General features: G+C 38.4%; 1 protein-coding gene across 10 annotated transcripts in view; it reads left to right on the top strand.

Moving 5' to 3' along the window:
* Positions 1-22,129, top strand: part of LINGO2 (leucine rich repeat and Ig domain containing 2) — a 1,254,957-nt gene that overhangs the window by 323,425 nt on the left and 909,403 nt on the right. For 8 of the 10 annotated variants that reach the window (XR_012847678.1, XR_012847677.1, XM_075826560.1 and 5 more), the window contains exon 3: positions 3,996-4,047. The exons of the other annotated variants lie outside the window; for them this stretch is intronic. The gene's annotated coding sequence lies outside the window, so the exon portion shown is untranslated. The remainder of the gene's footprint in view (positions 1-3,995; positions 4,048-22,129) is intronic. 10 annotated transcript variants of the gene reach the window in all.

The raw sequence follows: 22,129 nt of genomic DNA, 5'->3' as shown, positions 1-22,129 counted from the left end.
TTTTTACTAGTCCCACTAGGGGACTATAATATGCGATTCTGCGATCGCTATTATAATACACTGCAATACTTCTGTATTGCAGTGTATTACTGCCTGTCCGTTTAAAACGGGCAGGCATCTGCTAGGTCATGCCAGAGGCATGATCTAGCAGGCATTCATGACAGGCAGACCTGGGGGCCTTTATTAGGCCCCCGGCTGCCATAGAAGACACAGACACTCGGCGATCTTATCGCCGGGTGTCGGTGGGAGAGAGAGGGAGCTCCGTCCCTCTCTCCAAAACCACTCAGATGCGGTGCTCGCTATTGCGCACTGCATCTGAGGAGTTAAACATGTGAGATCGATACTTATATCGATCTCACACGGCAGAACAGGGACGCTCCCAGCCCTCAGCTGCCTCTGGCAGCTGAGAGCAGGGAGATTTGACGGCTCCCTGCTCTGTTTACTCATCCTGATGCAGTGCCGTAAAAAGGCATATGCATCAGAATAAAGCCCATTAGTGGCCGCCGTTAAAAGGTGTATTGGCGGTCACTAACGGGTTAATATACCTGAGACCAGCAAAACACATCTCTCTGGTGTTACCCCCATAATGCGTGAGAATGTGTTCAATCAGACATGGGGAACCCTACCCTGTGATTAATGATCATACATGCTCCCCGAATCTCTTAAACATTGGGCGGATTGTTCTCCCGATGTAGAAGAGATTACAGGGACAAATGCTGACATATACAACAAACTTAGTTATATAATAATAATAGCATCAACTTCTACCATCAAGCCCCTTAATTTGAGTTACCACATTTGTAGTTCCCTCTCAGAATTATATCACCTAGCCAAGTCTTTTGGGTAATCTGCTGCATGAAACGTCTTATTACAAGAATATCCCTCAGATTAGTACAAAATCTGAATGAAACAATTAGTTTTTTTGGCCTCAACCTTGGAGAGCATTGGGTAATTTTCAACCATGTACCAGTTTTTTCGAATTGCTGAGTGTATGACATTGCCCATTGGGCCATGCTGGAACGAAAATACAAATCATTTATCCCTTTTTTTATTTTTAGTTCCATGTGCCCCCAACAATTGTTCTCTATTTTGACACCTACTGTCGGGATCCCAGACACCGCCAAAGCATGTTTTTTCCTTTGAAATTATGCTTTATTTACCTCTTCAGGGGTGAATCCACCATTGAGATTTGCAACCTGTGAGTGGTAAACAGGGGCTTTGGTTTCTTCAAGGTCCTGGACCCCGGAGCACTGTCTGATTGTTCAAGCCTTGGTTGTTGTTTTTTATTACACAATGTATATACTTATGGAATAATATTATGTAATGTTGGCAGTACAAAAGGCCGTGAGTTGAAGAAGCATCTAAACAAATTCTTTAGTGTTGACATTTTACTTTTTTTGGGTTGTCAGTCATAGTAATATAAGGTTAGGTATCCTATTTTTACTGCACTATAAATGCAAATAATTAATTAATGATATAAAAAATAAGGAGTTTTTTTTCACCAAAACAATTAAGTAATAAAGTATTATTATAGAATCTAAAGTAGATTTAATTCTTTAGATAAAATGTAGTTTTTGGTGAGTCACAAATAAATTCAATAGTAGGTGTTTTTCGTGTATTTTGCTAGCTCCGCCAGTAAGAAATCAAAAGTTCAAAAACATTTAGTATAATTTGTTTTTGAATGTTAATAATAAATTAGGGTTCAGTTCTTATATGAGGAAATCAACCATGAGAATTCAATCTTGTGCATGTTTATTTCTCTCTGAAATAGTAATTTATTATGTTTATATGAGGTAGTCACTGGAGATGCAAAGAAATCCAAATACACTTTCAAGGTTTTTCAGTTCCTACTGTTATTTTTGTTTAGTTAGTCATTCACATTGAGCTAATTTAATCTGATGGGTATATGAAATTCAACAAGCCAACAGAGAATATGGTATAAAATGAACAAATAACTTCTTTGTCTTGAAGGTTGAAAAGTGTGGTATAAAATAACGACCAAAAACAGATAACACAAAAGTAATGTGTTCTAGTTCTTCACTGCAAAACATAGTGCTACTATTTCATCTTTTTTTTAGACATTTCTGGTAAAATTGGAAATATTATTATTATTATTATTACTATTATTATTATTATTTGTATTATTATTATTATTATTATTATTATTATTATTATTTAAAAGCCCCCTGAACTTTCAGGGCAATGTTCATATGAAACACACAGAGGTTTAGAAACATACATACTGTACATACATATGAATACAATAATATGAATAAACAATACAAATAAGTAAATACAATACACATAAGCTTACTGAGTGACAGACTGGTACAAATGGAGAACGGGCCCTGCCCGTGAGGGCGTACAATCTATGAGAGGAAGGGAAGTGCGCAATAGGTCGGAGTAGAAGCTGCTTATACATTGTGTAGTAGAGACAGGGTTTTTGCATGTTGTAATCGTTTCTGTAGAGGTGGGTTTTCAGGTTGCTTTTGAAGCTTTCCATGGTGAATGAGAGCCTGATCTGTTAGCGGAGCATGTTCCAGAGTATGAGGGATGCACAGAAGATATCTTGGAGATGATGATAGGAGGAACAGACCATAAGTGAGCAGAGAAGAAGGTCTTGAAAGGACCAGAGATTATGTGTGGGGAGGAATCAGTAAATTAGGGCAGTGAAGTTTAGAGGGGATAGGTTGCAGACTGCCTTGTATGTAATTGTCAATATTTTAAGCTTGAGCTTACTGAGTGACACACTGGTTCGAAGGAAAAAATGCCCTGCCCACGAGGGCTTACTATCTAGTCTTGGATGTGTTAATTAAACTTGGATGTGTTAATCAACCTACCAAAATAAAAAGGCGATAATGGTATGGATTACAGGAACGTACAGGGATGTCAAACTAAACATTACATTATCCTTCACTACAAACTATACCATGTTGATGTTTTGTTTTCATTCTTAAATGCCATTTGTGGCACAGTATTAACTTGCTGGCACCAAACCTGAACATGAAATCTTGAAATTGTGTCAGCTGCCTGGAAAATAAGACACAAGGAGACAGTGCCCCCCTCTTTAGAGTTTACAATCTAAGAAGAGGGAAGGTTGTGATTCAGCAGGTAGAAGTGCTTGCGTGGTACTATGGTCCAGTCAGGTGTCAGTACCAGTGGGCTATAAATAATGATATTTGAGCCAATAACCCAGCAGTGATCTGTTCAAACAAAAATTTATATTTCAGCTATGAGGAAGGAGTCTGGAATAGAGGAGGGCCAGAAGATCCAGTAAAGTAGTCATTGTATTTATCAATGAAATAGTGACAAGAACTGTTTTTGTCCTTTGTCTTTTTTTAAAAAAGTTGAGGCGGCGATCAACTGATCACCTCAGGTCTGGCTTCTCTTACCATAAACAATCAGCTGTTATACCTGGGGGAATTTGCATCAAGCTTGCTGCTGCATTGGAAATGCAACATTATATGGCTGCCATTCAAATAAAGGGCTGTCCATGTAATACATGGATACACCGGGTTTGCCAGGCTCTCCTTTCTCGCTAATAGAGGGAGATCCTGAGCCGGGGTTCCGCCTCTATGACATCCATATGCCATAATAGTGTTTTTATATGTAGTGTCTTTCAATATACGTATATATTAGTATAGGTGCATCACTGAAGCAACCTTGGAGACTTGAATGGGTGGTTTTATTAAGGGAGAACAATAGATGTAGGTCACTAGCAAATTGAAGGACATGAGTGGGGTAGTATATTAAGATGAGTCAAGAGATGTTTGAGGCTTGAGAAGTATGGATATCTTATTAGTTGAAAATCATAACTTTTCAGCCAGTGCAGTCACCAGCATGAAACAGATGAAGTATATTTAGACTATGGTTGCTTCACACTCTGAAGCCTTCTGTGAATGCAAAAAATAATAAAAATTGGGAGCATTTCCAAATTAGGTTTGGTATAAGGTTTAATGCATATTTACAATTACAATTTTTTTTTTCTTTAACAGTCAATTGAAATATGGAACCATTCCCCTGCCAAGTCTGCAACACATAAGACAGGTATGAACAGTACACACCTGAAACTAAACAAGCGCACAAACTATGAAGGCACAAGGTCAAAAAATAGCAAAATATTAATTTCACGTGTTACAAATATTTAAAATCTCTTGACTGAACGTTTATGAATCAGTCAAGGAACAGGATATTTAACATTGTATTAAGCAGAACATAATTTACAATGCTACCAAATTCTAGTTTAATACCATCATACCATACAAAGAGTCAAAACTGCAAAATAGTGGTCATTCAATCAATTTAAAATCTAAAATGTGAATACAAATCATATAAATTGTTGTATAAGAACAATTAAGTTGTTTACATAACAGAACAAATATTGTTAAAGAGTAAGGCCTCATTCACACGGCAGGGTTTCCCGGCCGGGTGCCGGCCGTTCATAAATCGGCCGGCACCCGGCTGCATTAGGAATGATAGACCCCTAATGGGGCTATTCACACGACCGATTTTTTGACGGCCGGGAAATCCGGCCGTCAAAAAATAGGACATGCTCTATCTTTGCCCGGGCACCCGGCCGGCCGGCTCCCATAGAAGTCTATGGGGCCGGGTATTACACGGCCATCACCGGAATGTGTTCCGAGTGATGGCCGGGTATCCCGGCGCTTGCGCTCTATCTCCTCCTCCTCACAGCGCAGAGTGCATGTGAGGAGGAGGAGTTGATGCCATTCTGACGAATGGCATCGCTGTACACTGTGTTGCAGGGCCGGGGTGTACAGCAGGTGGAGAGAGCGCTGCGCTGGCTCCCTTCCCCTGCTTGTTAAAAGCACCCTGGCTCGGCGACACCTTCGATGGCGCCGCTAGTAGCAGCAGCTGCTGCTGCTGCGGCTGCTACTACTGCAGCGACGCCACTATAGCAGAGCAGGGAGGTATCTCCCCGCTCTGCTATGTGCTAGCCGCACTTTAGCTCCTTGAAGGAGCGGAATCCCCGTGTTTTCGGGGATTCCGCTCCTGGACAGAGCACTTGATGTCTCTGTCCATATCTGGGCAGTGACATCAGGGGAAACTCCTGAAGCGGAATCCCCGAACACATGGGGATTCCCCTTCAGGAGCTGCCGCTGATGTCACTGTCCGGATCTGCCCGGCCCGGCACGGATGCATAACTTTATGCAAACCGGCCGGGCAAAATGGCCGATTTTACCGGCCGACACTCGGGCCCGGGAACGACCCGGTCGTGTGAATCCCGCCTAAAGGCCCTTTTACACTGGCCAATTATCGGGCAAACGCTTATTCATAGAACACTCATTGCCGATAATTGCCTTGTGTAAACAGATCAGCGATCAGCAGATGAATGAGCAAACGCTGGATCATCTGCTGATCGTATCTTTTGAAAAATGAAAAATGAAAAATGAAAAATGAAAAATATTATCGTTGTGTAAACAGGGAGACGTGCTGTCGACATGATAATAATATATGGGGACAAGCGCTTGTCCCCAGACTAGCTCCTTGTGAGATGAGCAGACGTGCGCCGATTCACAAGCTGTAATTACATTGAGAAAAAAGAAAAAAGAAGTGCTTGCGTGTGCGTGAAATACGCATGCCACTCGCAAAGCACACTGATGCAAAACGCAACCCATACTGACAGATTTACGTGCGTGTCTTATGCGTGTAAAATCTGTCACGCTCGTGTGAATGTAGCCTTAAAAGTTTATCTTTTGACAGCAAAAAGCTATCAAAACCCAACGCTGCTCCATGTTACTGATGGTAAATGATGATAGCCTGGGCAGTGTGGTCCAAGAGAGTTCTGCAGAAAATAAGTAGACAACCACAACGCATTTCTAGTCACCTGCTACTTTTCTAGGTGATTATTTTCTTATTACATTTCCTTTTATATGTTGTTGTGTTCACTATGAGACATGAGTTTCCTGTATGCTTTTATTCTAGTAAGTGTTTTTTTATGAAGTCCTTCATGATAGATACAGAGTGCTTTAAATTAAGTGCGTCAGGCCAGCGGATTTGCAGTGCAGGCTGCTGCTGAAAGAAATGCTGCTTTTGAAGTATGTTTGCTTGGCCAGTGGAAATGTGAAGTGTTTAAAAGCCTTTAGGTAACTATAGCTTTTTTTCTATTCGGTGATGCTAATGGCTTTTTCTAAGCACTTCATATTCCTGACAGGTTAAACACATGCAGGATGAGGTAGGTGTATTGTGTCTGTCCAGAATGTACAAATGTCAGCTCCGAGGAATAAGTAATATACTAATATACTAATACCTATTATATAGCTTTGTCTACACAGACGCACACACACACACACACACACACACGCGCACACACACACACACGCACATGCACACATGTAGTGTGGCATATACATGTGTAGTGGGGCATATTGTATATATTGCACCAGTTATTGAAAATTACTTACAGTCTATTCTTACACATAGTTAGTGTATGCATTAGTTTTGGATATATAAAGTTATCCCAAAAAATGCAGGCTTACATACATGCAGGGGGACATTCAATCAACCCATTTAATCCCATATAATTTAGATATGTGTAGCCCGTCTCTGAAAAAAATACAAAACCCTGCAGTCACAGTTCCCAAGGTTGAAGCTCAGGGACTGCGGCAAACATTATATTACTAATCTATATTAGAGAAAGTTTTGGGCTTAGGTATTGACAGTGCTGTAAAGCCAGACCACGCCACTGCTAAGAGGCCCGAAAGATGCGGGAGCCTGGCATCCCCAAACAAGAACTTTTTTATTTTTAATCAGTACTTGAATAAGTACCCTGGGCAAGTATCTCGATTGGGTATAGTATAAAACATTGGCAACACTACAATACTCTCATCACTCATCATGGTGGAATATTGTGCTAGTAAATGGCACTTATGGGAAGTGGTTTCAGCTTATTAATAGTTTGCATTGAAGGGGCTCATAGTTTTGTTATGTAGCCCTTTCACCTTAAGGAAAGACAACGGTAATTTTGGATATATTTAAATACCTTTACTGTTTTAAGAATATTCTAAAATGTATTGTTAATAAATCCCTAAATAAAAGTTGCTACCTTAAGCAAAACTTTAATTTTCAGGAGATTTATGGTAGGGTAATGAGAAAAAAAAATCCAGAGCATTGAAATGTTACCTGTTTCTAACAATGTGACTGTCTAGTGAAAGGCTTCTTCAAATGTTTCTACTGGAGTCTCACCAGCCAGGACATTGTGATGCCAGGACCCTATCACCAGTGGTCCATGTCCATGCCAAAACTACAAATATTGCTCAATTCAACAAGGCGGGTACCTCACCAGTGAAAACCGTCTCACAATTTGAGAACCACTATACAGTGTTTTTAACTGACATAATAAAAAGTTGACATTTTGTTACAATTGGCCTCCCTGCTATGGGGGGATATTTACAACCATAAGTAATCAATTACAGTATAGTTATTGCTTTATGTGACTGTATATAATGAGCTACTATATTTTACTGTGAAAAAAACGAAGTAAGCTGAGCATATTTTCCTTTTGTACCTTGGGTAAAGCGAGGATTGCCTAGGGTTAAGGAAGAATAAAGGTATATTTGGTCTTGCCCCGAGTGTATTCTGACTCATCTACTCATCTATAATACTGCTTAGGGACAGTCTAATCTCTCAGCACCTGTCCTTCAAGGCCACTGAGGAATAAATATGTTTAATTTGACTCAAAGCAATTAGATGTAATTGGAAAAGCCCAATTTAAACATAGAGTCATAAATGTTTTATGTAAATATTTGAATGGATTTTTGGTGTTTGGCATTGTATGAATGCACAGTCTAGATCTCTGTACTAGGCATAAAATCCCAATGCAAGAAGTTTGTGAATATAATCTAATGTTATGAATGCAAACAGTTTCTGCTTCTGTTAAAGGTAGATTAATTTAACACTGGATTGACCTGAAATGTTTAGGAAAATACTGTTTCTAAACAGCTTTCCAGACGGATTAACATTATATCATTATTAACTAAACTGTATTATGTAAATGTTCATGTTGCCAACAGACCTAAAAATAAGTTAAGCAAAGTAATGTGTTGTAACTATTCTTGCCATTTGTACTCATTTCAGGGATATTTTCCATTCAGATTATTTAATGTAGTTTTTAGAGGGGTTGTCAAGGAATACAAAATAGGAGCCATCTATTTCAGGAACAGAGTCATTCTTGCCCTATTTAAATTGAAAGAGTTTGAGCTGTAATACCACTTAGAGTGTGTCCACACAGGGCAGAGACGCTGCGCAAATTGTGGTGACATTTTTCAGGCGGAATGTCCGCTGCGGAAAACATCAGGTTAAACAAAGAAAAAGCTTATACTTACCCGTAGTCATGGTGACGTGTCCTTCTGATGTCCTGGTGTCACTTTTCATCCCTTTTCAGCCAATCGCTGTAGCAGTCAGATGGGATGAAATGTCATCACAAGAGGCCAGACCGGATGGAGAAGCATAGAGATCTGGGTATTCAGCTTTTTTTTTCTGACTTGCGATTTTTTGCGGCAGAATAGCAGCAACCGAGGCATCTAAGCTGTTAGAAAGAGGGGATGGCCCCCTCTGACAGCCCATCGGCCCCACCAAAACACGTCCGCGGGGTGCCGATGTTTGTCAAATGCCAGAATTGCTATTTTTTGGTCACCTTAGCTCTTAAAAAAAATATAATAAAAAGTGATCAAAAAGTCGTATGTACCAAAAAATGGTGACAATAAAAATTACAGCTTACACTGCTCAAAAGGCAGAAAAAAGTTATGGCTCTCAGAACATGGTGACCCAATTTTTTTATTTTTAATAAAATGTTTTTTCTTTGCAAAAGTAAAACATAAAAAAAAATATCTAAATTTGGTATTGACCAGCAGAATAAAGATACGTTGTTGTTTTTACAACATGGTGAAAGCCGTAAAATCAAAACCCAAAAAAACAGAGGAGGAATCACACTTTTTTCCAATTCCACCCCACAAAGATTTTTTTTTCAGTTTGCGTCCCCTTCTATATTTTTACCTGCACAGTAGTGCTCCCAGCATTGGGCGGAGTAGGGAACTACAACTCGGCCCCATTTAAATAATGATAGTTAGTCCATGATACTTGTAGTCTGGCAGTCCAGATAACTCGTTGTCCTTAGTTCTAAGTACTTTCACAAGTAAAAAATAACTGAACACCAGACTTGCTTATCCATATAAGCTGTTTACATACATCTAGATGAATGAAACATATATTCCTTTTAAATCAACTTTCATGTTTTATATCGGTATTCTGACTATAAATTCTAACACTTCACAATGATAAAAAGGTTTCAATCCCAGAAGTCAGCTGATCAATAAAACTTCTGCATTTGTTGGAGATGGTATAAATCTTTCTATTTGAACATAGGTAAGTAAGGTCCATTATTTATTTCAATATGATTGAAATTATTAATTTAAAACAACACCACCATGAATTTGTGATTGAAAGTTTCAAATTCCTAAAAAATATTTTTTTAAGATTTGCAACCAGTATTTTATAGTCCTTCTCTCTTCAGCATAACTTCAGACTGTGTCTTGTCTAGTCCCTTTAAATAACTGTTTTGATGTGACTCAAATGCTGGAAGTGCTCTCTACATTGATATGTCTGAAGAACACCATTAACTGTGTGTCATGTCAAAAACAGCTAAAATATATAAATAGTCTTTTTGAGTTATGTAAGAATAAAGTAAACCATTTTCAATGCCGAGTCATCTTTTCTTTATAGTGTGTAAAGGGGATTTTCTCAAATGAATCCATATAATTTAATATAAGCTGTTAACTATGTTTTGTAACATGTACACTGAGTTTATCAATGTATAAACATAGCAGAGCTATGTTTTGCATTTGGCACTGCCAAATGTCATATCTGATAAGAGTGTGTGTAGAGTTGCAAGAAAAAGTAAGTAAACAATTTGGATTTACCTGGATTTATGCATTACTAAAAAAAAGTGGTCTAAATGTTATCTAAGTCACATTTATAGACAAACACAATCTAACTAAACTAATAACACACAAATAGTTGTACTGTTTACTTCTTTTATTGAGCACATTAAGTAAACATCCACAGTGCGGGGAGAAAAGGTAAGTGAATTTAATAACCAGTAGATCCCCTTTAGCAGCAATCACCTCTAATATTTCCTATAGATGCAAATAAGATTTGCACAATGTTTTAAATGAATTTTGGACCCTGCGAATGTGTTTCAGTTCATCATATTTCTGGGATGCCTTGCATGCACAGCCCTTTCCAGGAAATGCCACAGCCTCTCGATAGGGTTAAAGAGGCTATTTCACCACATTTTAAGTGCCCTATCTCCTACATAATCTGATCTGCGCTGTAATGTAGAAAACAGTGGTTTTTGTTTTGAAAAACTATCATTTTTGAGAAAGTTATGAACAATTTTAGATTTATGCTAATTAGTTTCTTAATGCCCAACTGGGCGTTTTTTTTTACCTTTTGACCAAGTGGGCGTTGTAAGGAGGAGTGTATCACATTCAGCATCATACAATTCTCTCCATTCATGTCCATTTGTATTCACAGCACAGCGTGTATTACACTTCGGTAAAGTTTCTGTGGGCCTTACTCACACAGCACAGCGTGGTTTCGCGAGATCATGCTGTGCTGTCATTCACAGCGTGATCTCGCGAGATCACGCTGTGCCGTGAGTAAGTCCCACAGAAACTTTAAGGAAGTGTCGGGAGTGTGAATAGACATCGCATCCTGGCTGGAGGCAATGTCTATTCACTCTCAAGACACTTCAGTAAAGTTAATGTGGGTGTATGTGACAGCACAGTGTGACCTCGCGAGATCACGCTGTGCTGTGAATACAAATGGACATGAATGGAGAGAAGTGTATGACGCTGATTGGTTAGCGTCATACACTTCTCTTTACAACACCCACTTGGTCAAAAGTTAAAAAACGCCCAGTTGGGCATTAAGAAACTAATTAGCATAAATCTAAAATTGTTCATAACTTGCTCAAAAATTATCGTTTTTCAAAATAAAAACCACTGTTGTTATCTACATTACAGCGCCGATCAGATTATGTAGGCGATAGGACACTTATAATCTGGTGACAGTGCCTCTTTAGGTTCGGGACTCTGACTTGGCCATTCCAAAACACAAACCATCTTTTTTTGCAACTGTCCTTAATTGTGTTCTTTGGGTCATTGTCTTGTTGCATTATCCAACGTCTCTTCAGCTTGAGGTCATGGACTGCTGCCTTTACATTCTCCTGCAAAACGTTTTGATACACATTTAAATTAAATGCATTGTTCTCTCAATGATTGCAAAGCATCCAGGCCCTGAGATAGCAAAGCAGCCCTAAACCATGATTCTCCCTCTGCCATATTTCACAGTTAGGATGAGGTTTTAGTGTTGGTGTGCAGTGTTATTTTTCCCCCATACATAGTGTTGTATATTTGTGCTGAAAAGTTCTAGTTTTGTCTCCTCTGTCCATCAAACATTTTCCCAGAAGCATTGTGGAACATTCAGGTGGTTTCGGGCAAACATGAGACGAGCCACAACTTTTTATTGTTTTTAAAGCAATGGCTTTGTGTTATGCTTCCATGAACATCATTCTTATTTAGTCTTTTTCAAATAATGGACATATGAACAGAAGTTTTTTTAGTTTGTGGCATCTTCAGTAGGTGTTTTGTTGTTACCATTGGGTTTTTTCTCACCTCTTTCAGAATTGCCCGATGTGCTCTTGGAGAGATCGTAGCAAGACACCCACCCCCAACAGTACTGAATTTTCTCAATTTGTAGACAATTTGTCTAACTATGGATTGATTTACACCCAGGTCCTTATCAATGCTTTTGTAGCCTTCACGGGTCTCTACAATATGTCTTCTGAGCTTTTCTGAAAGTTGTTTGTCTCCAGGCATGATTCACACTAACTAATCTTTCTTGAGAAGAACCTATTTGAGAGTAACTAGGGCTTGTATGCCATTATTTAATGTGCAAAGCACCTGTGAAACCCACACTTCTAATCTCATCTCCTCAATTTAAACACATTTTTCTAATTTCTGTAGTTCTTGAAGAAGTCATTAACACAGAGGTTCACTTACCTTTTCTCCCCGCACTGTGGATGTTTATGCACTGTGCTCAATAAAAGACATGAACAATACAACTGTTTGTGAGTTATTAGTTTAGTTAGATTGTGTTTGTCTATATTGTGACTTAGATAACAATCAGACCACATTTTATTAATAATCAATGCAGAAATCTAGGTAATTCCAAAGCATTCACTTACTTTTTCTTGCAACTGTAGGTGTCTGTATAGGATCATTTACCGAGGAGTTCAGTGACCATATAAAAGTATGAGGTTGCCGGTTGGTTGCTGTAAAACTGGCTAAATTACTCTAAGGTGACCTAATAATGTATAGTAGATGGTAAATAATTATAAATAACAGCACTCTGCTGCTGCAGAACCTTTCTTTGAAGGAACTGACAGCTTCATGTCAATTACAATTGCCATCGCCTTCTTCTAAACACAGGTTTGCAACTCAAATATGTATTATAGTGCCAGCCATACTGTAGGACATTCTACATACAATGATAGCCAAAATACCCCTCAAACAGTGTAATCCACAATGTTCCCCTTCTCATTCTGACCACTGTAGCATCAGTTGATTGAACAGTAGTTATAACAAAAGCATAAAACAATTCATCTTGCTACGCAACAAAGAGTCTTTTTCTTCAATAAATTTTAACAACACGTGATAACTCGTACATTTTATGAACACTGGAATGCAAAGCAGTTGTGAGAAAAACAAGTGCTACCTATTGAAATTCACATTAAACAGCTAATGGGCTCTTGTAATTATTTTATTTAATAACAATTTGATTGGCCATTTCATCATGCTGTCACATTGTCTAGTGTTTTTACAAGTACCAAAATGAGATCAATTTGAAACCACGTTATTTCCTTTGATGCATTGTGAAATGATGAAAACCTGTTCCCATTCTATCATTGTGAGGGTCTACTAGATTAATGTAGTATATGTTAAGATTTGCATTAAATTGTGCTTACCATAAAGTAGGGGCCTCTCCTCATTTAGTTTGCTAAGTTCTGCTTCGTTTCATGACACCATCTAAGTGAGCTCATAATTGGCGCACTGCCAGACAGATTATTACTTGACTGTTTTGTAATTGAGATGTCTCAGGGCAGAGAGCTCATTCTTAACTAGGGGACTTGTGTGACGTTTTCCTTTTGTACTTTGGATTACAAAGAGAAAGAGGACAATAAAGAAACTGATTTTCTTAGTTGTTGGAGTTAAGAAATTAAAGTCAAATAATCATACAATGTAAAGCATCAAAGTCGACCTGACTCCATTTAAATATTCCTAATTTATCTCATATAAGTAAAAGCTTAGGTAGCAAATAAGGTGCATTGGTGCCAATATAGTTATATATGGAGAAAAAAAAGAATGAATCAGACACACCGCTGCTAGTTGTCTTTATTAGCAAGGTTTCAATTTATTTAACCCCTTAAGGACACAGCCTGTTTTCACCTAAAGGCTATATTTTTCAGGGACCAGTTCAGTTCTAAAGCGGCATTGAGGGCCTTAGATATTAGAAACCCCCTATAAAACACCCCATTTTAAAAACGACACCACTCAAAGTATTTGTAAAAGCATTTAGAACGTTTCTTAACCCTTTTGGTGTTTCACAGGAATTAAAGCAAAGTGGAGGTGAAATTTACTCTTTAATTCTTTTTGCAAAAAAATAGTTTTTATTCTATTTTTTCTGCAACACAAAAGGTTTTACCAGAGAGAGGCAAATCCATATTTATTGCCCAGATTCTGCAGTTTTTAAGAAATATCCCACATGTGGTCCTAGTGTGCTACTGGACTGAAGCACCAGCCTCAGAAGCAATGGAGCACCTAGAGGATTTTGGGGCCTTCCTTTTATTAGTATATATTTTAGGCACCATGTCAGGTTTGAAGAGGTTTTGTTGTGCCAAAACAGTGTAAACCCCCCAAAAAGACACCATTTGGCAAACTACACCCCTCAAAGAATTTATCAAGGGGTATAAGGAGCATTTTAACTCAACAGGTTTTTTTGCTGAATTTAGTGGACTTAGGATGTAAAAATAAAAATCTTTAATATTTACAAGGCATAAAGGAGAACAAGCACCCCAACATTTGAAAAGCAATTTCTCTCGATTACGGAAATACCCCATATGTGGTAATAAACTGCTGTTTGGAACGACGGCAGAGCTCAGAAGGGAAGAAGCACCATTTGGCTTTTGGAGATCAATTTTGCTGGAATGGTTTTCGGGTGCCATGTCACATTTGCAAAGCCCCTGTGGGAAAAATCAGTGGAAAGTGACCCCATTTGCGAAACTATACTCCTGAAGAAATTTATTGAGGGGTACAGTGAGTATTTTGACCCCACTGATTTTTTTGCTGAATTTAGTGGAATTAGGCCGTAAAAATGAAAATCTAAGATTTTTCTAATAAAATGTAGTTTTAGCTCATATTTTTCCATTTTCACAAAGGATAAAAGAGGTAAAAACTCCCCAACATTTGTAACACAACCTCTTCTGAGCACGGCAATACCCCATATGTGGTGATAAACTGATGTTTGGACCCACGGCAGGGCTTAGAAGGGAAGGAGCGCCATTTGGCTTTTGGAGCTCAAATTTTGCTGGAATAGTTTGTGGCGCCATGACACATTTGCAAAGCCCTTGTGGGACCAAATCAGTGGAAACCACTCAAAAGTGACCCCATTTGGGAAACTACACCCCTGAAGGAATATATCATGGGGTATAGTGAGCATTTTGACCCCACAGTTTTTTTTGCTGAATTTAGTGGAATTATGCTGTGAAATTGAAAATTACTATTTATCTGATAAAACGTTAAAATTGTTAATTTTTACAAGGAATAAAGGAGAAATAGCACCCCAACATTTGAATATAAATCTCTCCCGATTACGGTAATGCCCTATATGTGTTCATAAACTGCTGTTTGGACACACGGCAGGGCTCAGAAAGGGAGGAGCGCTATTTGGCATTTATCATTTGCCTGGACATATAACAGAGCTCAGAAGTGAAGAGCACCATGCGCATTTGAGGTCTATTTTGGTAATTTTCACAGCATTGACCCACAATTGCAGGGCTCCGAGGTCAAATACTAAAACAAATTCCCAAGTAGTGACCCCTATTTTGGAAACTACACCCCTTAAGGCATTTTAAGGGGTGTAGTGAGCACTTTGACCCCACAGGTGTTTTTTTATTAGAAATTAATGTGCAGCGGATGGTGCAAAGTGAAAATAGCAATTTTTCACTGATATGTCATTTTAGTGCACAATATGCTGTGCCCAGTTTGTGCCACCAAAGACAAATACCTCATAAAATTTTAAGCGTGTTCTCCCGGGTATGGCAATACCATATATGTGGACATAAACTGCTGTTTGGGCACACTGTAGGGTTCAGAAGGGAGGGAGCGCAATTTGATTTTTGGAGTGCAGATTTTGCTTGGTAGTTTTTCTGTTTGGGGTTTTGATGGTATTTCAGTTAATAATGTGGGGGCGTATGTAAGCTGGGCAGAGTACATCAGGGCATAATAAGAGGGTATAATAATGCGGTAAATAAATAGTAATTCATAGATATGTAGCCAGTGTCGCACTGATAAATGGTGCCCAATCTTATCCGCTTTTGGAAAGATCTGCACATTTTGTGTTCTATTATTCTGCCAGAACTTCTTTATTTTTTTCTCCACCAGAGCTGTGTGCAGGCTTGTTTGTTGCGGAACAATCTGCAGTTTTCATTGGTACCTTTTTGGGGTACATGTGATTTTTGTATCATTTTTTATTCAATTTTTTGTCAAGCAAGGTGACCAAAAACCAGCAATTCTGACAACGTTTCTTATTCTTTTTTTTACGGCGTTCACATGGTCTATAAATGCCAATTTTACTTTACTCTGCGGGTCGATACAATTACGGTGATACTATATGTATATAGTTTTTTTACGTTTTGCAGCGTTTGCGCAAGAAAATCACTTTTTTTAAAAAAAAAAATTTTTTGTGTCACTATATTCTGAGAGCCTGAACTTTTCCATCTTTCAGTCAAAAAAACTGTGTAAGGACTTGTTTATTGTGAGTCAGGTTGTAGTGTTTATACGTACTATCTTGGGGTATATGCAACATTTTGATCACTTTTTATTCCATGTTTTGGTATTTCCAATTCTGGCATTGTTTTTTTTATTAAAAAAAAATTGCGGTGTTCACCATGCAGAAAAAATTAAATTATAGTTCTATAGTTTGGGTCGTTACGGATGCGTCGATACCAAATATGTGTAACTTTTTTAAAGTTTTCATTTTTTTCCCTATAATAAAGACTTATTATAGGAAAAAAAGCAGTGTTTGTTTTTATTAACTTGAAACTTTTATATTTACACTTTTATTCAACTTTTTTCAACTTTTTTTTTGTCCCACTTGGACTTAAGGGCCTGCACCTCTGATCTTTACTCTAATGCATTGCACTACCCACGTAGTGCAATGCATTAGAGCTGTCAGTCATTCACTGACAGCAAGCCTATTAGATCCCATCTCTGGGCGGGGCCTAATTGGCTATCGTACGTGGCAGACCAGAAGGCCATTGTTGCCATAGTAATGATCGGCAGCTTCACGAACACATTGTGTCGATGCCGATTGCTACAAACCACTAAGATGCCGCGATCGCTTTTGTTTGCGGCATCTAAGGGTTAATGGCAGGGATCGGAGCTAGCTCTGTTCCCTGCCATTACAACACGGTGTCAGCTGTAAGATACAGCTGACACTGGCTACTGATGTTGCAGGCTCAGCTTGTGAGCCAGAGCCATCTTTCTTTTGCGGCCGGAAGCCTTTTATGCCTTGCCTCCGGGCGGGACCAGTAGGCTTCCGTACTTGGCAAACAGGAGGCCATTGTTAGGCCTCCAGTCTGCCAGAACAGCCATCGGAAACCCTACGAGTCCAACTTATTCAGGAGCAAGGAGCTTCCCGCGCACACAAGCTTTCGATTCACAGTTTTCTCCCTATCAAAATGTTAATCAGTGGTTGGAAGCCAGAAAAGCTCATGACCTCCCAGGCTCATGGCCTCCCAGCGCTTGAGAATTTCTTCTTTGAGTACAGACTTTTCTCTTATGCTATATTAATAAAATCTATTATATATAGAACAGCCTATATATGTGACACAGGAACGTAAAAAAAAAATAAAAAATAGAAAACAGTTTAAGCAGAAAAAGAGTTCAGCTAACTTAGGTTCCTCAACTACTGCAGTCCTGAAATATTTTCTCTGTTGACAAGTTCGGGCTTGCTTTCATTCTCACATGGAAGGGTGGGTGACTTATTATGAGACATCACCCTACTTCAATGGTGTAACTAGAGTCCTAAGAACCCCAGGGCAAATTTTTAACCTGACCCTACCTTCCACTTGTTACTCGGATGTGTAGGCCCCACACATAAAAATCTTAAAGACAACAAAGCTTTAAGAAAATGTTTCTATGTATGATAATATACCTCTAAATTATACAGTAATGAAGTTACCACATAATACTACTATCCACTATACAAGGAACAAATACCACCATACTCTAACTGAACAAAACCCAGTATACCTAGGCCAATATTAATACTGATAGCCCTATACTGTTATTGAATAATACCGCTTCAACTTGACCACATATTACAGATGTGTCTCACCTTAGGCTGGGTTCACACGAGCACATTAACGTCCTTAATGGACGGACGTATTTCGGCCGGAAGTCCCGGACCGAACTCAGTGCAGGGAGCCGGGCTCCTAGCATCATAGTTATGTACGATGCTAGGAGTCCCTGCCTCTCTGCAGGACAACTGTCCCATACTGTAATCATGTTTTCAGTACGGGACAGTAGTTCAACGGAGAGGCAGGGACTCCTAGCGTCGTACATAACTACGATGCTTGGAGCCCGGCTCCCTGCACTGAGTTCGGTCCGGGACTTCCGGCCGAAATACGTCCGTCCATTACGGACGTTAATGTGCTCGTGTGAACCCAGCCTTACTTGCTCCCTAAATTCTAGATAACCCGAGATGTAATGTGCTACATGTGAAATAAACATGTAGAAGAAAAATGCATACCTCCACAGATGCCTCCAACAGATGCCATCCTTCAGCCATCCATCACCCATAGGCTACTATGTTGAATTTTTTTTTATATGTCACAGCCATCCAGTAAAAATACTTTTGTTCAACATTGGACTCCATGGGCGATGGATGGCCAATAGAGGCATCCATCAGAGGCATCTGTTGGCCATCCGTTCCCGCAGAATTCAATGTTAAAAAAGTGAAAAAGTATTGTTTAACATATGCACTTTTTTAGTGAATGGTTGTGACGGATGTCATTAATGGATGCTATCGGTCAGTAATCCATCGCCCATCGCCCATAGATTTTTTTAATGGATGACCTAAGATTGTATTAAATTGGTATCATGACAAATGGTATAACTTAACGGAATTCACAATGTTTTATTTCTCAGAAAAAAAGACCCTTTAAGAAGACCCAAACTCCTGTCTACACTTCTTCTTTTCTATTATTACATATTAGTTGCTCAATCCATATGTGTTTTGCCACATTATACTTATTACAAAAGTTATACAGCCAGGTTTTGCCAGCCTTTTGCTGACATTTAACATGTTCTCTCAAATGTTATGATTTATAATGGGTCACTGATCCTGTTACATATGCATAATGATATGTTTAGCTTTATAGCCTACATATCCTTCTGCAAACATGTGAAAAGTTAAATTTAAAAATCAAAATAAAATTAATAGAAAAGAAAACACAACAAGAAAGAAATATTTCTTATCTAACATGTTTATTTTAATGTTTTAATGCATAAATGTTGAGTTTTATTCTAAGAAAATTACCCTTTTATATAAGTAGATTAAGCACCTACCATATTAATGTAGGTCAACAGCTGCATGGCAAAAGAACATATATAATGTATTCACAGGAAAAGCTTTCAATTATTTTCTTAAAGTGGTTAAAAGGTATTTATTGTAAAGGGAATCAGTCTTAATGTGGACCACCTACCGAAATAAGACTTCTCACCTGTAGTATTATCAATAGACTAAATACCGTTTTAGTAGCCCTCAATGGAATTAGTAGTAAACACAGCAGTTAACCGTTCTAAACATGAAATATGAAATTAAGGCTTATAATATTTTAGTATTTAGCAGCTAAAGTTAATAGGAAAGCTTCCATTTAAATTTCAAAATGAGGATAATATCCATAAACTGTTAACATGTAATGAAACAACGTAGAGGAAAATAGAAATTCGCAATCTTATTAGTTTTATGATGGGCTTTACAGCTTGAAACATCATATGATTAACTGGTCCCGTATTGAATTTGTCTGGTTGTAATTTAATAGAAAATCCACTCTGCATATGATTTTAACGCTGGCAGCTTTCATATAAAATTTTATGTATATTCCCTTATCTGGTCCCAGTCTTTCAAGCATCAGTGATAAAATGACCTTTATGAACCCGGCCCTACAGCAACTATCAACATTTTCAACTGGCTTAACTGGAATACTTCATTCAAAGAATCATAAGCACTTTCAATATTTTCAGGGCAAAATACAAATCAGATCATTCTATGAATTTGTGAAAATTTGTGTTTAGTGATCTATATAAAACTCTGAACCAGGAGGGTCACAAATGGCCTCATACCAAGAACACACAAATATTAGCAATTTTCATCAGTACTTTGGTAAATTCCGCTGTCATTCATAAGAGTAGATTTGTGAGTTCTGCCTGACCTTTGATGACTTCCATTTGTCCTTACTGTGTTCAACCATACTGTCTACTTGGCAGACTATATAATATAACAATGTGTGTATAGTAAGTTTGTTTGTGCTTTGGCGGATTCGGTTTTCTTTTTGACTTGTTCCCTGTTACGATTCTCACTGGAAAAGTGGATCATATATGCCACAATCGGTTTAGTGCTGGCTAGACTGGGGTGTGGAGTTTAGGAGTCTTTCCATTCTTCACCCTAAACCTCCACAAAGAAGTGTGAACTTTCCCGGTCAGATTCCCAGTTTGCGGTCACCAGTATTCCAGTAAGTAGTCCGAGGTCAAGACCAGGAACAGAGTCAAATAGCAATAGGAACAATAGCAAAACAAAGGATTTACCTTGATCTGTAAAATGGTACAGAAGCCCTTTAAATAGGCCACCTGGCCTAAGGTCATCTTCTAATGCTGGTTGCCTTGGCAACCTGATACCAAGCAGAGAAGCCGCAATCCAGCAGGGCCATGGCGGAAGACAGAGGCCAATACAGGTAAGGCGGAAGCATCCAGTTGCCTAGCAACCAAACCCTGCCAAGTGCTGAAGCTCCGGCCGCCCACAGGAACTCGCTGCAGGAAACAATGCGTTTTTTTAAGAGAATGGTTCAAGGGTTAGTGACAGAATTCTTGGTAATACGTGCAGGGGTATTAATGTTTAGGGGTAATTTCTATGGTGCTCTAGGATAATGAAGGGGATAATGTACTATCACATGCTGAAATAGTATTATCTCAGGTCATCTACTAGGGCGGTAATAGGATAAAATGTACAATATATATATATATATATATATATATATATAAATACACATAATTTATTTATTTAATACCCATTGTTGCTGTTTAAACACGGAAAACCTTTGAAGAATTTGCTACATCTTAATGTACAGAAAAAAGAAGATGCAAGCATTGTATTAATTCTTCTCCTGAATCAGCAGCGTGGTTGTGGTTTTTCTGTCTCATCATAGTATCCAATACATGTTGAGAAAAAAACTAAAAATGTAAATATATAAACATACATATATATATATGCTCATTTAACTTTTCAAAAATGTTTTTCTACTCCTTCTTGCATTTGACTGTGACATGTTTAAGAATCCATTCATTATTTTTAATGTGCTTCAAACCTAACATTTTTTCAGCATATATTGCAAGCAGCTTGAATAACTCCTTTGTTGAACAATGAACCTATTTCTAGATTAAAATCTAAAAGTATAAATTGACTCTAAAATCAGCCATGTAGTACAACTCTCACTGTGAACAGTCATTCAGGAAAGACAAAGTGGATCTGTAAACTGTCAGAAATCACTTTTTAGAAATAGGTTTTGAATTGTTAAGCAATGTTCAGACCCGTCAGATCTAGTTTTATATGTGCATGTAGGCACACAGGCAGTAGGCGATTATGCCTTAGAGAGAGATGATTACTAACTTTTTGTATTTATATTCTCTTTTTTTTTAGTTTTTACTACTTAAAAGTACAACAGACATAAAGACATATTTTGGATCTGCTTTTTTTGCCCAGTGACAAAGTGTTTAGTCTTTGTTTAATCCAGTAAACTAGCACCCAGAAGTACTCGGTGACAATTACAATTCATTCATATCCTCATCGCACATTGCCCTGTCTGTTGTTACTCACTGGCGTAGTATTGTTAGCTTATTGTGAACCTGGATACATGCCTGACCATCCAATGGTTTAGTGATCATTTCAGATTTTAAAGCTATTCTTACTATGACAGAAAACGAAATATAGTTAGTACAGTTGAAAAAAGACATACAATATATGGACAAAAGTATTGGGACACCTACACATTACACCTACAGGAGCTCTTATGACATCCCGTTCTAAATCCATAATCAACTAAAACAGCTTCCATTCTTCTGGAAAGACTTTATTCAAGATTTTGAGAGTGTCTGTGGAAATTTTTGCCCATTCATCCAGAAGAGCATTTGTGAGGTCAGACACTGATTTTGGACAAGAGGACCAGCTCACAATCTCTGTTGTAAACATGTCTTGGTATGGTGAAGCATTAAGATTTCCCTTCACTAGAACTAAAGAGACTAGGCCAACCCCTGAAAAAAAAACCCATAGCATTATCCCTCCTCCACCAAACTTTACAGTTGGCACAGTGTAGTCCGGCAGGTAGCGTTCTCCTGGCAGTCGCCAAACCCAGACTCATCCATCAGACTGCCAGATAGAGAAGTGTGCTTTGTCACTCCACAGAACATGTTTCCACTGTTCCAGAGTCCAGTGGTGGCGTGTTCTTCACCACTCCATACAATGCTTGGCATTGTGCATGTAAGGCTTTCATGTT

This window comes from Rhinoderma darwinii, chromosome 1 (genome assembly GCF_050947455.1).
Source record: "Rhinoderma darwinii isolate aRhiDar2 chromosome 1, aRhiDar2.hap1, whole genome shotgun sequence".
In the NCBI taxonomy this organism is placed as follows: Eukaryota; Metazoa; Chordata; class Amphibia; order Anura; family Rhinodermatidae; genus Rhinoderma; species Rhinoderma darwinii.
This window is presented reverse-complemented; position numbering and strand designations above follow the sequence as displayed.